Below are 18,591 nucleotides of genomic sequence, written 5' to 3' on the forward strand. Positions count from 1 at the left end.
GAGTGCGGTGCTGGGAGCATGGCGACGCTCCCGCCGCGGGTTCGGATCCTATATAGGAATGGCCGGTGCACTCACTGGCTGAGTGCTGGTCACGAAAAAGACAAAAAAAAAAAAAAAAAAAAGGAAAGTAGTATATCCATATGAAAAATTGTAAATTTTGACCCTTATCTCACACCATACATTAAAAATATACCTCAAAATTTATCACAGACCTACATTTAAGAGATAAACCATAAGATGTATAGAAAAAATAAAGGAAAAAATGTTCATGACCTTGGGCTAAGCAAAGATTTCTTAGGTATAATACCAAAAGCACAATCCATTAAAAAGGCCTACAATTTTGACTTTATTAAAATACAAAACTTTGTGCTTTAAAATATCCTTTTAAGACAATGAAATGCCAAGCCACATAAGGGGAGAAAATATATACAAATCACATTTGATGAAGAACTTATATGCATTATATATAAAAAGCTTTAACTTCAATAATGAAAAGGTAAATAATCCAATTAAAAATGAACAAAGGATCTGAATATTCAAAGGAGATACACAAATTGAAAATCAGTAAGCACATGAAAAATGTTCAACTTCCTTATTAGGGAAATAAAAAATTAAAACCACAATGAGGTATGATTTTTTACCCCCTAGAATGTCTATAATCAAAAAGACAGTAACAAGTGTTGGAGAGGATGAGGAAACACTAAAATTGCACACATAGCTGGTGGGAATGCAAAATGGTATAGTCCCTTTGGAAAACAATTTGTTAATTTCTTAAGAAGTTAAAGATAAGTTTACAGATGACCCAGAAACTGTATTCCTAGGTACCTACCTAAGAGAAATAAAAATATATATCCACACAAAGATGTGTATGCAAATGTAATTACAATATTATTTATAATAACCAAATTTGAAACAATCTGAAAATTCCATCCACTGGTGAATGGATAAATAAAAAGTGATATATCCACATAGTGGAACATGTTTCAGCAATAAACAGGAACGTGTTACAACATGAAAGAACCCTCAAAATACTGAGCTATTGAATGGTGCCAGGTGCAAAGGCCTACACATCATGCAATTTCATTTATATGAACATGTATAGAGACAGAAAACAGATTAGTGAATGCCTTGGTCTGGGTGAGAGCAGGAATTGACTGCAGCAACAAGAGAGGTATTAGCAGGATGAAAGAAATGTTCAAACCTGGATTGTGATAATGTTTACACAATTCTGTAAATGAACTAAAAGTCATTGAGATGGTACACTTAAATAGGTGAGTTTTATGATATGTAAATTTTACCTCCGTAAAGCTGTTTAAAAAGCATGAGTTGATCAAGGCAACTAAAAAAGCAAAATGCCCAATATAATTCATCATACCCATAATTCTATGGAGCTTTTCCTTTATTTGTGGAATAAAATCAGAAACAGTCTACTTCTTTCCCTCTATCTTTAAATATTAGTTTTTCTGCAGATTCCTGTACTTTTTTTAACTTTCCAATCTCTTAGGTTTATTCACTTTGATGGCTTCAGGTACCACTGAAATTCTCATACTTTCAAAATCTTTATCTTTAGATTATATCTGTCTCCTGAACTCTGGAATCACATGTAATTGCCATTTGGACATTCCCATAGACATTTCTAATGTAATGTGTCTTTGTCTGTGTCACTTCTGCCCATTAAGTTTGTGGGGAAAATAGCATAGTTTAGTCAGGCTCCCTTGTCATTTCTTGTAAACAAGTTCTGTGTGGGTGGAGTTAGTGTGCATGCGCACCCATGAATCTTTCTAGTTAATTGCTTTTGTGTGTTCTGCAGTTTTGTTAAGCAGGCTGGCAGCAGAGCTGGCCTCTAGGTGTCTAAAATTAGAGCATGTTTACTCTACTGGCAGCTGCTCAGTTTCAGTTTCTCTTTGGACTTTGCTGGTAGCAGTTGAGTTTCTGAGTTTCTCTGTGGCTTGCTTAGCTCTCAGATATGTCTGTGCTGAATAAAGACTATTCTTTCTTCACCCAAGGCTCCAAGGACCTTTTGGCCAGTTACCTAGCTCATAGGCCTGTGTGTGAAGGGTTTGTTACCCAGTCTGTGAGTGGGCTTGAGGGTTCTGTGAGCTCCAGACCCAGCCCTAGCTCTACAATAGGTGTCATCGGCAGGATTATGCCACAATTGGCATAGTCGGTGCAGGATTCTGAGCAGGTACAGGAGCCAAGAAACCCTTTGAGAAGGAGGAAATGTGGGTACCTTTGAACATGCTGTGCCCTGTGGCCACTTTCCTGTTGACTGGGATCTGGTTGCTGCTTGTTGTAATGCAAGGCAGCATAGACCAGGCAGTGAAGTGGAAAGCCCCTTGGGAGGGGGAGGAAATGTGGCTGTCCTTGAGCGTGTGGTGCCCAGTGGCCACTTTTCTGCTGACTGGAGCCTGGCTTTTGCTCACTCTGCTACAGACTGATCAAGATTTGAAGCAGAAAGCAGAGTTGTTGGTGGATGACATGCAGCTACTGGAAGATTTGAAGTGGAAAGCAGAGTTGTTGGAAGGGTGGATAGATGTCCTGGAGGATGACATGCAGCGACTGGCCACTCCTGCTTCTCACACCAGGGAGGATGATGACCCCTGTGGTGAGTTGGGGGAGACCATGTGTCCCCAGGCATGACCTGTCATGCACCAGAAAGTGAAATGCAAGCAGGCTATGGGATTGGGCAGAGAGCCAGTGGGCAATCCACAGGTGACCCAATTTACCACCTATGTCCCATATACCCAGGTTGAGTTAGTTGACTTCAGGAGACAGTTTTGGCAGAAACAGGGGGAATCCCTGGCTGCTTGGCTGTTGTGGTATAGGACCTAGGGGTGCATAATGTGATATGCTCTGGTGAGGAGATGGAAAAATTGGCCTCCATCACCATGCACCCGTCCCTGAGAAACTGGCTGCAAAATAGCCCCAAGTATGCACAAGGGCCAGGTAATCACTCTTTAATGGAATGGGTGAGTGCAGCTGCCAGAACTGTGTGGGCAAATGCTGGAGAACTGCCCAAGATTGTTAGTAAATGGTAAACATGCTGAGTTAGTTCAAATAATTCGAGAGAGAGGGATGTGGCTGTCCATGTTTAATGTGAACACTTGTGGCCCGGATGATGAAAACTTTACAGGCAGCATGACAGACATAGTGCTGCAAAATGCCCCGTCAACGTCCTTTGGGTCACTGATGGCCATACTGGCCCCATACATTGGTCTTCCTATACAGGATGACCATGATTGCTGGCTTGGGTTAAATAGAGGATAGCAGATAAGCAAAAGGGGTACGAAAGGTGGCTAAGACCAAACCCCCAAGAAATACTTGGGGGGCTTGACTTGCTTGTGCAGCAGGGGTTGATAAAAAGAAAATTGACCGGCAGCCAAATGCAGTTCTGTTTGCCTTGTGGCAGCAATTGCGCCCTGAACAGTGTTTCACTAAACGTCCAGAAACACGTAGCTAGGTACATTCTGTGGATTTAAATGACTTTTTGATTGCTCTTGAGGAGGTGGATGAAATGTTCAATTTTGAATAGGGAGCAGGCCAAGGTACTCGTCTTTTGGGGGTAGGCAAGGACCAGAGGCCTCATGTTGAATAGGCAACACATTGGTCGAGGACAAATGTGCAGCATGTTTTGGCATTGGTGGATACAGGTGCAGAATGTAGCCTGATATATGGCAATCCAGATAAGTTTCCAGGGGCCACAGTTCATATGGATAGCTATGGAGGACATACTGTTGAGGTCAAAGCTGTGTCATTGCCATAGGGCATAGGAAGATTACTTCCTCATGTATACACTGTATATGTATCCCCTGTAGTTGAATACAACTTGGGTATGGATGTACTTTATGGTTTGCACCTGCAAACAACAGTTGGAGAGTTTCAGCTGTGGATACGAACAGTAAAGCCTGTGTTATGAGGATATGCTAAACATGACCCACAGGTGTTACCCACGCCAGGATGTGTAGTTAATGTAAGGCAGGAGGACATGCAGAGATAAGTGCCACTATATTGGAATTAGAGAAAGTTGACATTATTCGTATGGCTCAGAGCCTACTTAATGCTCCAGTATGGCCAGTGAAAAAGCCTGAGGGTACCTGGACAATAACTGTAGGTTATCGAGAACTGAACAAAGTAGTGGCTCCTTTGCATGCAGCTGTGCCTTCAATTCACAACTTGATGGACCAGCTGACGACTCAGCTGGGAACTTATCATTATGTACCAGACCTTGCAAATGCTTTTTTCTCTATTCCAATCTCGGCTGATAGCCAAGATCAGTTTGCCTTCACCTGGGAAGGGAGACAGTGGACCTTTCAAGTATTGCCCAAGGTTATCGGCATAGCCCAACCATCCGTCATGGTTTGGAGGCTGGGGACCTAACCAAGTGGACTAGGCCTAACATGGTTACAATGTTTCATTGCATTGATGATGTGTTATTAACTTCTGATTCTCTTGCAGATTTAGCCCAGGCAGCTCCAACACTGCGAAGTAATTTGGAGCAACGTGGGTGGGCCATCAACACAGCCAAGTTGCAAGGACCTGGGCTGTCAGTCAAATTCCTGGGAGTGGTCTGATCTGGTAAGAAAAGAGTTATCCCAGAGGCTATTATAGATAAGATACAGGCATACCCTCGACCCACAACTATAGCTCAGCTACGGACATATTTGAGACTTCTAGGGTATTGGAGAGCTTTTGTACCCCATATGGCCCAAATGGCACACCCACTGTATGCATTGACAAAGAAAGGAGCCCCTTGGGATAGGACTGAGGAAGTAGAAGAAATTTACTGGGCTACAAAAAGGGCAATACAGTAAGTACAGGCTTTATAAGTGGCCAACCCCACTAAGCCTTTTTAGTTAGATGTACATATAGCCCAGGAGGGGTTAGAATGGGGTTTGTGGCAGAGAAAAGACCGATTCTGCACACCTCTAGGATTCTGGTCTCAGCTCTGGAAGGGTGCTGAAGTGCATTATACCATAATAGAAAGGCAGTTAGCAGCCATGTATTCTGCCTTGATAGCTACTGAAACTATCACAGGAACTGTCAAAGTCCTAGTAAGGATGACATACCCCATAACAGGTTGGTTGTGCACGTGGGCCACCAACCCTAAAACGGTTGTATCTCAGACTCCCACTCTGTCTAAATGCGGAGCATATATAGAACAAAGGAGCACTGTGTCAATGTGTCCTCTGTCCAAGGAGCTGCAAACTGTGCTAGGCCCAGTAGAGGTTGTGGAGTAAACTTTGACAAAACTGTTACCCCTGGAGGTGAAGGCTACACCTTTCCATGAGTGACAGGGACCTATCACAGAGCAAGTTTGGTATATAGATGGCTCTAGCATGGGACTTTCAGCATCGTGGACAGCTGTTGCTGTCCAGCCCTTAACAGATACCATGTGGTATGAAAACAGCACAGGGCCAAGCAGTCAATGGGTAGAATTGAGAGCAGTATGGATGGTGATAAAAAATGAGCCTGGGCCATTAACCATCTGTACTGATAGCTCAGCTGTGTACAAAGGTTTAACCTTTTGGATTTCTACTTGGAAATATCACCGGTGGATGGTAGGCCACTGACCCCTGTGGGGACAAGCCATGTGGCAAGAGTTATGGGAATTGGGGCATGAGAAAGAAGTAACTCTTTCCCATGTTACAGGACACTTCCCCTTAGCCAGTCCAGGAAATGATGAAGCTGATGCCTTGGCTAAGGTAAGATGGCTGAAGAGAGCCCCAGCTACTGATGTAGCCGAGTGGTTACATCGACAAATGCAGCATGCTGGCAGTAAAACCATATGGATGGCAGCTCAAAGATGGGCTTTGCTTATAAAATGGGAAGATGTAGTGAATGCTTGTTGTGCTTGTCCAATGTGTGCTCAAGAGTGTCCACACTCCCAGCGGGTGCCCCATACAGATGGGCAAATAACTCAAGGAAGGGTGCCCCTGACTCAATGGCAAGTGGACTTTGTCAGACCACTGCCACAGTCGAAGAATTTCAGATACATCTTCACAGCTGTTGATATAGCTACTGGTCTTTTGTTTGTATGGCCTAGTAAGGCTCCAGACCAGGTAAACACTGTGAAGGGATTGAATAGCCTTACTGCTATGTATGGCTGGCCTGTAGTCAGAGAGAGTGATAATGGAACCCACTTTACTGCACATGGATTTCAGAGATGTGACTACCAGTTGTCTATTCAGTGGAAGTTACATGTGCATACTCAGGTAGCGGGAATGATTGAACGGTATGATGGTATTTTTAAAAAGGGACTAAGGCCCAACCCCCATACCTAAAGGGATGGACATGGTGATTATGGCCAACAGTCAAGATTCTAAATGAGAGACCCCACAAGGGCGGGCCCTCTCCAGTGGAAACTCTGTTGCATAGGACTGCAGCACCTATACATCTGCAAGTTACTACTAAAGATGAGCTTTTGAAGCCAGGATATGGTAAGAATGGAAATATTCTCTTACCGGCCCCAACCTGTTTGCAACAGGGACACACAGTACAGTGGGAATGCCTTCAAGAATAAAAGCCCCCCATATACACTGTGTTGGCTTAATAGGGTCTTGGGAAAAGGATTAGAGGAAGGCTTGCAAGTTTCATCTTGGGTGACAAGTACCTGGCCTCCTTGAGTAAAGGTTAAGCACTCTATTCTAAAGGGCGCATTTGTATTATCATTATGGCCAATTATGAGTTCCCCTATACTGTTATATGTAGAACCTATAGATCCCACAGTGTTAGCAGATAAAGTATGGTATCATAAGCCAGGTAAGATACCTATTCCTGCAACCATCCTTTCTCAGCATGGCAACTTGGCACGTATCTTACCAGAGGGGCGAGAACTTCCCCTATTAGTACCAATAACCCTTCTGTGTTTTTGCCCATAGTGTTCTGGCTGCAGGCATTGCACCAGAGTTGACTGGGTGCATACATACTTTGGCATGATCATCTACTAAATATGCACTGAACTTCACATCAGTATAACTACAAGATTCCCATGGAAAATCACACTAATGATGACTACTAATCGGACATGTGTGACTAAACAACAGAACTACAGGACAAGACTTAAGGACAAGCCTTCAGGCATATCAAACAGACAACAGGTTGTATAAATAAACGGGTCTTTTATCCTCCCTAAGAGAACATCGCGGAAGATTTTGAACGCGTAGATTGTACTGCAAGGGACCCTGGAGGGGTGGATTGTGGGGAAAATAGGATAATTTAGTCAGGTTCCCTCGGCATTTCTTGTAAACAAGTTGTGTGTGGGTGGAGTTAGTGCGCATGCACACCCATGTGTCTTTCTAGTTAATTGCTTTTGTGTGTTCTGCAGTTTTGTTAAGCAGGCTGGCCAGCAGAACTGGTGTCTAAGCGTTTAAAATTAGAGCATGTTTACTCTTCTGGCAGCTGTTCAGTTTCAGTTTCTCTTTGGACTTTGCTGGTAGCAGTTGAGTTTCTGAGTTTCTCTGTGGATTGCTTAGTTCTCAGATGTGTCTGTGCTGAATAAAGATTATTCTTTTTTCACCAAAGGCTCCAAGGACCTTTTGGCCGTTTACCTAGCTCATAGACCTGTGTGTGAATGGTTTGTGACCCAGTCTGTGAATGGGCTTGAGGGGTTTGTGAGCCCCAGACCCAGCCCTAGCTCTACAAAGTTTTTCTCCTATTTTTTGAATTTCACTATACAGTGCCAACGCCTAACTAGCTGCAATCATGTACATAGCTTTGGAGTAAAATTCTTTTAAAAAATTTATTATTTATTTATTATCTATCTATCTATCTATCTATCTATCTATCTATCTATCTATCTATCTATCTACTTATTTATTTATTTGACTGGTAAGAGGATCGCAACCCTTGGCACGGTGTGGTCTGCACCACGCTCAGCCAGTGAGCGCACCTGCCATCCCTATATAGGATCTGAATGCCTCGGTGCTACCAGTGCTGCACTCTCCTGAGTGAGTCACAGGGCCGGCCCTAAAACTCTTCTTTTTACCTTCTGCAGAGGAAATTACTACCTCATTCTGTTCCTGATTTTTCTTCCTCTTTATTTGTTCTCTTTTATAAGATTATTTTCCCCTTCTCTATGCTTACAGCAGTGTCCTAATGTAGGTGGTCATCAGTCACCCTGTTTTCTTCTATTCTGACTCTCCTTTGCCTGTTCCCATTCTCCTTGTAGTGGATAACTATTAAAATGTGTCTTTGGTTGAATGTATCCCCCAAACTTAATTCCCATTGTTAACTGTTGAGGGTGGGAAATCCTATTATGGTAATTGAAAGGTGGGGCCTTGAAGATGTGATTAGATTGTAGGACCATGCCCTAAAAAATGGAATAACTGTGGTAAGGGGAGTGGTTCTGAGGGCTTAAAAAGAAGAGTGCGTTAGGATCGATCTCTCTGCTTTTCTGCTCTACTATTTCCTGCTATGTGAAAACCCTGTGTCACTGTTGCCACTGAGAAGGCCCTCACCATAAGTGTTCTCTGGACATGAATTCCTCAGCCTCCGAAACTGTAAGCAATAAATTTACTTTTCTTACAAAAAAAAAGAAAAAAAAAAAGGAAAAAGCCCTTTGTGATATAAGAAGCAATACTGCAAACAGCATCCTTATACTAAATACCATTTTCAGCTGCCTTTGAAATGTTTCTAAATCTAGACGTAAGAAAAAAATAGTCAATATGCAATTAGTGAAAACAAGTTTTCAATACATGAAATAGTGCTCTGATTTTGGCTTAATACAGGGATATATTTTTATGTTTTAAGTGATAGGAAACATTGCCTTTAGGCTATCTGCCATAGGTATTATATCCCTCTGCCCAGCTTTTGATTCAATATTGAACGGCAGTGAGTTTGACATTATCATCCTTGACAAGTATCTGGAGTGCAGTTACTCTATGTGGCTGATTAGGTGGGGAGCCATAAGCTTTAACAGTCAATTGAGCTGGAGTCAGGATTACTCTCTTCTTGAGAGTGTTAAGGAGCTTGAAAACACACATGCTGGAATAGAAAGTTCCCCCACCTAATTTCCTGACTTACTGGTTTCTCAAGTACAATAGGTGAGTAGATTCTATAATGTCAACCACATCTAGTCCGATCTGCCCTAGAAAATGTTTCAGAAGGAGATCAACATAGAAAAAACATTTTTACAACTACTCTTGTTTCTTTTCACGTCCATGGTTAGAATTTTATTTATATTAACTATGACAATAGTAATTACATATGGATTGTTAGCTGGGTTTACCTTAAAGAATTTACTGAAATTGGCTATGGGGACAAGAGGTCATAGGGTTAGAACAGATGAATAACTTTCTCCAAACCAGGCTGGGCGAGCTTTCCCTAAGAAGACACTGAAGGTCTGAACCCAAAGGAGATGGAGAGAAACTTCCTGAATTTTGCAGCTCTGGACAGCTACCGGTGTGCCATTTCCCTAAGTGCTGTTGATACTCTCTGGGCCTTACAATACTGAAATCTGCCTCGAATTGGAGACATATGTTTAAAGATCAATCAAATATGCTTCGTTCAATCCCTTTTTTCCCAAAGAATATTTTACGTTGCATGTTCTCCTTTCTCTCCAGACCTTAATCTCCTCTAGATCTGTGACCCAAAGCATTCAAAAGTTTTATCTCAGCTTATTTTGTTTCTCTGTCCCCAGAAGAAATATCTCTGACTTTGTCTGGATTTTGCCATTTAACATGGCAAATATCTCTGACTTTGTCTGGATTTTGCCATTTAATGCATCGTACATTTGAAATCATGTTAACTGTGAGCTGGTTTAAGAATACACAATGATATTAATGATAATGATTAAAGAAGATACTATTACTACACAGAATTTTTGCCTATTTGTAAAAAGGCCAATGCTCTATAGCTATAATTACTTGAGTATCTCAGGACCAAATCCTCTAGATCTACTTTGTACCTATGTGGGCTGAACCTATTGGTATTTAGCATTGACATGGAGAACAAACACATAACATTTACTTTTTATTTGGCAGAAGAGGGAGAACATTTAGTAATTCAAGTATGCAATGACAAATGCCAGTAAATGAGTCCTATCTAAATATGACTTGACTGGTGAGTCTTCACATAAATTAAATCATATTGAAAAAGACAAAATACTTCCAAGTTAATTCAAAGAAGCCTACAAACAACAAAATCTGAACAACTTTCATATCTGCTCACCTCTGAATTACAGCATTTAAATTCTCTTTATTTCCTTTTCCTCAAGTACAAAAAAGAGTTAGTTATACATAAGTAATAGGATTAACATGAATATTGAGTAAGATAATGCATATAAGGTACTTAGCAAATTCACCTAGCATACCATTGACTCTCAGTTAATCAGTTATTATTATTTCCATGACAATTCATTGGTAATAATGAAACTAATTTTGGCATAAAAAGTGCTGAAGAATGAAAATTTCGAAAGAAAGCATTTTTCCCCAATATTAAAGAAACTAGAACATGTTCTTTAGACAAGGGAAAAGAACCAATTTAATATGCCCTATAATATATATTCTTTAATTCTTAGAAGCAAATATTACTGGTTTTGTTGAGTCCTATATTGGAACTCAATTGAAAAGTGTTGTTGGAGTAAATTTCTCTTTTTTGATGGGAAGATACTTAGAGTGAAGAAGAGGCTACAAAGCCAGAAATACTAGGGGCTGCATTTGGTTGAAACATGCTCTATGCTCTATGTATTACCTCTGAATTAAAAGAATTTGCTAGAAATAACTGGCAGTAGATTCTTTGAGTTCCAAGAAAATTTACTTTGCTGGTTTAATAATTACTAGCTTCTATCGTCAATTATTTATTCTGAAATTTGTAATATTCGGTGCCTAAAGTTCTTGGCTTTTTACCAGATGATCACTTCCTGTAATCACATATGCAAAATATTGATGTAGTGTTAACTGCTAGAGACAAATTATTTATTGACTACATAATAAAAACATTAGAAATATATTTTGATCAAAAACTGACTATGGATTTATAATACACCACGAGTAAATCTTAGCGATATAATGAGAGAATTCAGTCAAGCTCCAGTTAAGAGATAATTAAACAATTTCAGCCCCAAGGAAGGCTGCTTTGGCTGGCAGCTTGACTGTGTGAACAGATGAATTTGTTTTGCAAGCAAATGAGTAAACAAATCTGTTAAATATAATTAATTTATTTTTTGCACATTGTTCTTCCACTTTTTTATTTACCAAAAATTTCTCATCTCCACTTAAACTTAGAGAACTGATTGCACAAACATGAGCTATGTTTTAGTTGATGTGAATAAGAAGGTGAGCAAAAATTGTTTTTATTTCAGTGTCCCATGGTATTTGGCACATTGTTAGCTCATAGATGCAAGTAGCTATTAAGGATGCTCCTTAAAACTACACCATAATTAATTTACCTAATTTGCCTAATAAGTCTCCTTTATAATGATTTATCTAGGAAAGTGCACAATTATCTAGTAATAAATTATACAGAAAGAGAAGACAGTGGAGGAATATTTGTTCTCTGGTCATGAAAAGTACATACTGTTGGTATTAGTGATGAGGTCAATTTTTAGCTCTATGTGTGCTTTAAAATAATCTTCATGAGGATACAATTTCAGTAAAACACTGATTTATTTATTTCTTATAACAAACACGTAGCACTAACTAAGTAACAAGTGTTCTAGGTGCTTTACTAATTCATCTAATCCTCAAAATAACCGCATGAATTATTATCCCACTTTAACAATGAAGAAACTGGGACATGAGCATGAAATTAGTTAATCTGCTGAGGTTACATAGCTTGCAAGTGGGTTTGAATCCAGATAATCAGGTCACATGACACAGCCGCAACACCTGCTGTTTCTTTCAATCCTGTCTCCCTAGAGTTCATTTCAAAACTGTATACTTGGGAGTTTTGTTGACCATATACAATTTCACATTAGTCTACTTTTTGGGGCAAACTGAAATTTGCCTGTCTGTTTAGAAGTGACCTTTTCTTAGCACATGGAATGAAGAGTATGTGGGCAGACTCAGTTTGCCTAAAAGATCAGCCTGAAGAGAGCAAAGGTAAAGTGGATTGAACAGAGACACTGGACCTGGATCTAAGCTTTAATTTGCTCCTTGTTTTCAGCTGGGCACATCCCATACGAGTATTTCCTCTTGCTGGAATTTTTTTGGCGTACGTGTCCCAGGAGCCCACACCATGTGATATTTTAGGATTTTTCACATCATGTAAACAGTTTAGTTTATTTGAATAGACTCTTTTTGCTTGAAAGGATCTTGATGAGGGGTTCTAAATACAAGAGAATAGGGGACTTGTGAAGGTTCTTGAGAAGAGAAATGACAGATGAAAGCCATTTCTAAGAACAAGTCTATGGAAAGGTATCGAAGCAATTGGAGCAGGGAACAGATTTGGCCGGAGAGAACAGTTATACAACTAAGTTGGATGAAGAGGTGAGGGAGGGAGAAGATTAAAAAAAAAAATGTCCAAGGTGATTCCAGAGCTACAAGCCTGGGTAAATAGAAGAATGTAGTTTCACTCACATCACCAGATGAGAGAAATCTTGTTGGGAGGAGAGGAAAGGGACACGGATGGTAGAGTTGAAAGAGAGAAGATGAATGTGACGTTTGAACAGTATACATAGAGTCTTATTTCAATCATCACTTGGCATAACGAGACTAAAAACGTTAAAGCTTTTTAAAGTAGGACTTAGCTAAGGTATCTAATTTTTTTTTTATTTTTATTTTTTGCTATGTTAGCACTGGTCTGTGTAGATAAACTTTTTAAAAATCAATACTATATTCCCTTATTGTAACTAGCCCAACTCTGTGAAGTAATCCATCTAAATTGGTGCATCTTATTATTTTCTCATGGAGCCCATATGTTTTTCTCCATAGAATTTACTATAATTTGTAATTAGACACTCATTTATATGTTTATTTATTAAATGTTTCATCCACTAGACTAAAATATTCATGGAGACATGAACTTTATCTCATTTTACAGCAATGTGTAGCCAATTATTAGCATAATTTATAGCACAAGATGAGTAAATAAATGATATGAGTTTCTTTTCACTACAAACTAAGATGTTTTTCAAACCTTTCAGACTCAAAAACAGGTAATATCTGGGTGATGGTATTCCCCTTACTGTGTTAAAAAATAAAAGTCTATAAACTTCCTGTGCTTTTACTAGAAATCAAAGGTTAGAAATAGTTGCAACTAAGTTAGCAGTGAATTGCTAAATTTAAATATTCCTCTTCCAGGTGGTTAAACTCTATTAACATTTGAACTGTTCAGGTTCTTGGTTGTAAAATACTTATGTATATAAAAGGTTATAATGTAACATTGTAATAAGCAGAGAGAGAAGTACTGCTCTGGATCAGAGAGATTTGCATTATGACTAATAAAAGTGAGCTTCACAGCAGGGGTGCTACAAGAAAGAAAAAATACTTCTTGAGATGGGAAAAATGTGTTCATAAAAGTTCAAATACTTCAATCAAAGTATTGTATGGCATACACTAATTTTTTTCACAGATGAAAGACCCGAATAAAGTAAGCTTTAAAAAAATCAGACTACAATAAAGCTCTGTGATCCAGAACATCTTCAATCACAGCTTATTCTTCTCTGTCATCTAATTTCACCGTTCTCCACTCCAGTGCCTTTGACCTTCGGAGAACAATAATGCCAGTGACTTTTACAGTTATTTGCCCCATTGTGCCACTGTAATTGAGTTCACCTACAGACGTATTTGACACTGTATTAATAATTGTTTATGCTAGATGTATTTTAGCCACACTAACAAGTCTTTGTAAAGTCTATTCAAGAAACTAAAAAGATGTTTTGTCTTACTGATGATGAAATATCCTCAACTATATTGAATTTCTCACTACTGTTTAAATTTTTAAATTTTATTATCTTTACATTGAGAAATAAAAACACAAAGGACACTTGTACTTTATTATGTTATTAGATCTTGAAATTAAGAGAATGTTCTCTATATATAATTGTTCCTACAGCTTTACGTAAACGAGAAAACAACTAGTGGTTTCCTTTTAATGATGAACAAGTGTCAGTAATTTTAATTGTTTTATTCATTTTCAGAAGTCTTAACACTCTCTTAAAAATATAAACTAATATGCATAAACTTAAAGTGTTCTTTATAGTATAAATGTATTTTTCAATCATCAATGTCTCAGGCAAAAACACCAAAAGTAGAAAATAATATTCTTCAAAAAACTCTCCTACTTGCAACAAGTGTCCAAACTCTTCCATATGCCAGATATGCAATTTCCAGAAATATTAACACAAGTAGCACTCAGCACAACAAAATTCCAGTGCATAGAATATCGTGGACAGTTAGTTTCATTGTTAAGTAATTTTATTTGTACACTGAACTAAGATTTTTTTTAAGTGTGACCATTTAAGTTGGACAACTCAAACATCTAAGTAGGTTTTGACCCGATAGCTAGCAAGGGCTTTCTCTCAATCAGGCCAAGATCTGAATAACAATCAAGAAGAAAGTTTTTGTGACTGACATTGGTGAGTCTGGCACTTAGGGCAGTCTGATAAATATCATTGAAATGTATCAGGTCCGAGCCTGAATGCACCTTCTGTAACCATATGTGTACCGCAAGTGCTGAGGAGGGCAGGGATTGAAGAGAAGATAGTAGGCTGAGTGTTTCTAGTCACTTAGTGCCTGCTCACTGCCCATGAACGAATTAGACCTTTCTCAGGCTCACTTGTCATATACTGCCCCAGATGATAAGCATGTGACTTTTCTCCACTCTCTACTACTTCACAGTGAAATGCTGTTTACATTTTAAGCATGTCTATAAATTGGCCATGGTTTCTTCCCCAACTGTGTCAGACACCTGCCGGGTCAGTCACACTTATGCTCGTCATCACTTCACACACCACACTCATTCCTTCCTCACTGTGCATAAAAATGTGCACTTTCCTCTAAAACTAATGTCCAACCCACCACCCTTATCCGAAACAACCCTCTTTCTGTGTTTGTTCAGTACCAAGTCTACCAACCCACAAAGTCAAGATCAAGTTCACTTCTTTTACTATTCTTTATTCAATTTGGGGCTATCCTAATTATTTTTAACTTAAATTTTAGTCACTACATTGCAATTTAGTATATAAGTGTTTCTTATTTTTTTTTTTTTTATTGCTTCAAGCCCATAGGGTAGTAATCTAACTGAACTGTGAGGTCTCCAAGGTCAGGGCTTATGTTTTGTGCCTCTTGGTATTTGCAGTTTGATTGGTTGCAGTTCTGGATACCATACTGAAGGGGCAGGCTTCTCACTGAACAGATTTTCCATGCTGGCAAATGAATGAGAGATAGAAATCCACTCAGTAAAGACAAGGACAAGTGGAGTGTAATTTTATGCTGTCTTTGCTAGGGTAAGAAAATAGGGGTTATTGTAGACAAGAATTGGAACCAGCCTAAATGTCCACCATCAGACAATGAATGTGGCATATACACAATGGAATACTACTCTGCCATATAAAAGAATGTATTACTGCCATTTGCAGCAACGTGGATGAACTTAGAGGAAATCATATTAAGTGAAATAAGCCAGGCACAGAAAGAGAAATACCACATGTCCTCAATCATAAGTGGAGCTATAATAATTATTCTGATGTTAGCATCACATATTGCTCACAAGTATTGATGTTCAACCCTGTACCCCACAGATATGTACAATCAACTTTGTTACAATAACAAAAAAGAAAGAATAGTGGTGAAGTCCCTATATTTGCCTACCGAAATACCAACAATAATGACTACCCCAATTACAACAATAACTAGCATTTACTGGGCTCCTACTTTGTGCCAGGCTGTAAACCAGGGAGTGTGTGTGTGTATATGTATATGTGTGTGTGTGTGTATAATATACACACACATGTATATATATGTATATAATTTATTTAGTCAGAATAACAACACTGTCAAGGAGGAGGTATTACAATTTCCATCCTATAGATGAGGAAAGTGAGACGTGAAGAGCATACAGAATTTGTTAAAGACCATTTAGCAAGTAAGAGTGGTGAAACTCGAATCAAAACTGCATTTGACATGAATCTAAAGCCTTTTACCACAAAACTCTAGGAAGAGTTAAAATAAACACTATTATTTTTTCACTGAAACATTAATCATCCACCAAAATTACCTGTAAGTAATTTATAAGTTACAATTTATTTATTTTGAAACTTGACCCATGCTTGGATCTCTCTTTCTTTTTTTTTTTTTTTTTCAGCGCTATACTAATGAGAAATAAGTTCAATTTATTTAAAAACAATAATTATTCAATCAACCCCTGTTGAGTGCCTAGATATAATAACATATACTACAAGTCATTAAATATACAACCTTTATAATGAAGAGTAAAATTTAAAAGAATGGTAAGAAATCAAGTGTTAAATAAAAATATAGTAATAAATATCTTAAAGCAATATGTAATGTGTCCAATAACTGGTACTATGAGGCTTTATGGGGGATAACTGCCCTTGCAGGTTGACAGTTTCGAGAACTAGATGATAGGAGAAAGACCTTAGGAAAAGAATGGAAACATTTATGTCATCAAAAGGGGAGGCATCAGAGCTGGGAGGAGATCTGCATAAGTAAAGCGCAATTCCTGGTTCACCTGGCATTGAGTAAACTCATTTGGCAAAAGGAGAGTCCTCATAGGACATGATAGATAGATCGCTGGATGTTGTTCCAAAGAAAGAGAAAGGGAAGCCCTTTTAGATTTGCCAGTGTGGTAAGAAAAGTTGGAGCTAAAAGAATTTTCTCTGTGCATGCCTCACTTCTCAATTTTTTGTTTCCTTTCTTTTTTTCCCTGGGCTCTTCTCTTTTAGAGGAATTTGAAGACCTTTGTTTTGTTTATGTTCTTTTATAAGTTTCTGTGAACCAAGAACTGTGACATTGTCTACTGATATTTCTCTATTCTACTCCCTACTTCCTTTTTTTTTACATGTGAAAAAAATTTTCTTTGCAAATGTAATAATCATCATCAGGCAATGTGATGTAGCAAAAAGTATTCACAGGTTTTAAATTCAGACAGAACTGGATTTGATTCTAGTTCAGCCATTTAGTGACAAATTGCTTGCTTTCCACGTATCTCATATTCTTATTCTGTAAAATGGGGAAAATAATGACTGACAAGAAAGTTAGATGTGAAGATTAGAAAATATTTATACATGTAAAGCACTGTTTTTTTTTTTTACAACGTAGTAAATACAATATTTGCTCTGGTTATTACCAATTCATTCCACATTCATATCGAGAAAGTTTATATTTTATGACAGAAACTTTCCTTCTTGCTGTAATACATCAATGAATACAAAATAAAATGAAACCCATTCTATACATTGTCAAGAAACTTACATTGTAGACAGTAATCAAATAATAAAAATGTAAGATAGTTTCAGCTATAGTCAAATGCTGTGAAGAAAAACAAGACAGGCTAAGAGGAAAAGAGCAGGGCTGGAGTGGGGATAGTTCATATAGGGTGGTTAGGGAAGTCCTAATACATATTTGTTCTTAATGAAGAAAATACCATATATAAAAATGTTATATAAAACATTTGTTGAGAAAACAATGATTCAGAAATAGTTTTGAATACTGCAAAAATACTATCAGTTTTACAAGAAATTACTTCAAATAGAGATACATTACAGAGTATCCATACAAGTGCTAGATAATTTGTGTTTTATCAAAGGCTGAAAGACAAAGAATATTAAATCTAAATGGCTTGAAACCAGTGACTAATAAAGATCAATAAGAAACAAAAGCAAATTGTCTTTGAAAGTGTGATTTTAGCCAACGGAAAAATATGGTACAACTCTTTTAAAATATCTACTTTATGTTCTTTCAAGAACAAACTATTACATAAAATGAATTCAGCCCTGTCCTTATTGTATGGTGCTTAAAATATAAACTTCAGGAAGCAAAATATCTGGGTTTCTAAGCTCTGATTTTTTCTTAGCTGTGTGAACTAGCTTACATAACTTGTATGTTACTTTGTTGATGATGCTAACTTCGGGGGAATTTTTCTTTTATGAGAAAACCAATGCAATCTATGACAAAAATGATATCTATTTGGAAACAGAGTAGTACTATATGTATGTACTAAGCTCACTCAAACGTCAGCTGTAATAAAATATCCTACTGAGGTAAAATAAGTGAAGCAAATAATGGTGTGTTAAATATAATGATTAGGCTGGTTGTTTTCTATGGTCTTTTCCAATTCTAACTAAATGACTCTTTAATTTCCTTCACATATTATGGCCCACATCACTCTACAATTATTTTGAGGCAACTAAATCTTTAAGCTCTGTGATTAAAAATAAAAATCATTTAAAAAAAATATTGTTTGTTCTTTAACATTCATAGTTTTAGATTATCTTGCAAAGTGGTATAACTAGAAGCCATTGGGTTATATACAATTATCCTCTTTAAATTTGGGAAATTCCACTTTCCCAGAACTTTGTCTTTCTTCAACAAAGGTAATACATATGACATACACATATGTATGTGTATATGTGTACATTATACACATTATAACTAAGTATGTGAGCAAACAATAACACTTTAGTTTAATGCG

The 18,591-nt window shown here is 37.9% G+C and overlaps 1 pseudogene; it reads right to left on the minus strand.

The window, feature by feature from the left end:
* LOC134390052 (RNA-binding protein 12-like) overlaps positions 1–18,591 on the minus strand; it is a 67,469-nt pseudogene that overhangs the window by 43,009 nt on the left and 5,869 nt on the right.

Source organism: Cynocephalus volans, chromosome 11, assembly GCF_027409185.1.
Source record: "Cynocephalus volans isolate mCynVol1 chromosome 11, mCynVol1.pri, whole genome shotgun sequence".
NCBI lineage: Eukaryota > Metazoa > Chordata > Mammalia > Dermoptera > Cynocephalidae > Cynocephalus > Cynocephalus volans.